Source organism: Triticum aestivum, unplaced genomic scaffold (assembly GCF_018294505.1).
Source record: "Triticum aestivum cultivar Chinese Spring unplaced genomic scaffold, IWGSC CS RefSeq v2.1 scaffold116194, whole genome shotgun sequence".
NCBI lineage: Eukaryota > Viridiplantae > Streptophyta > Magnoliopsida > Poales > Poaceae > Triticum > Triticum aestivum.
This window is the reverse complement of record NW_025228259.1, coordinates 6,883-7,658: the sequence shown is the minus strand read 5'-3', so window position 1 is coordinate 7,658 and position 776 is coordinate 6,883. Positions and strand designations below refer to the sequence as shown.

The 776-nt window shown below is 51.5% G+C and overlaps 1 non-coding gene across 1 annotated transcript; it reads right to left on the bottom strand.

The window, feature by feature from the left end:
• Window positions 1-262: 262 nt before the first annotated feature.
• Window positions 263-381, bottom strand: LOC123173753 (5S ribosomal RNA). Its single transcript, XR_006486492.1, has one exon. It is a non-coding gene; the product is annotated as a 5S ribosomal RNA (ribosomal RNA).
• Window positions 382-776: the final 395 nt, after the last annotated feature.

Below are 776 nucleotides of genomic sequence, written 5' to 3'. Positions count from 1 at the left end.
CCCTCCCAGCTCCACTACAAAGACGATTGTACATTGCTTTGGCCGCTCCCTCTCAACTACGGAGACGAGTTTAACGCGGTTTCCACCCCTCCCTCTCAACCGCACCAGTGCACGCTTGCCGCGCCACAACGCCGACGCTGGACCCGTGAATCGTGAGCACCCAGCTATGACTTACCGCACTCGTGCAAAATAATAAAACACGGTAAATATATTACTTACACGTGCGTTTTGTTTTGCAAGCGGCGCGAAAAAAATTAAAAAGGGAATGCAACATGAGGACTTCCCAGGAGGTCACCCATCCTAGTACTACTCTCGCCCAAGCACGCTTAACTTCGGAGTTCTGATGTGATCCGGTGCTTTAGTGCTGGTATGATCGCATCCGACATGTTACCCCGGTCTTCGTCCCTTATCCTTGCCCCTCCCAGCTCCACTACAAAGACGATTGTACATTGCTTTGGCCGCTCCCTCTCAACTACGGAGACGAGTTTAACGCGGTTTCCACCCCTCCCTCTCAACCGCACCAGTGCACGCTTGCCGCGCCACAACGCCGACGCTGTACCCGTGAATCGTGAGCACCCAGCTATGACTTACCGCACTCGTGCAAAATAATAAAACACGGTAAATATATTACTTACACGTGCGTTTTGTTTTGCAAGCGGCGTGAAAAAAATTAAAAAGGGAATGCAACACGAGGACTTCCCAGGAGGTCACCCATCCTAGTACTACTCTCGCCCAAGCACGCTTAACTTCGGAGTTCTGATGGGATCCGGTGCTTT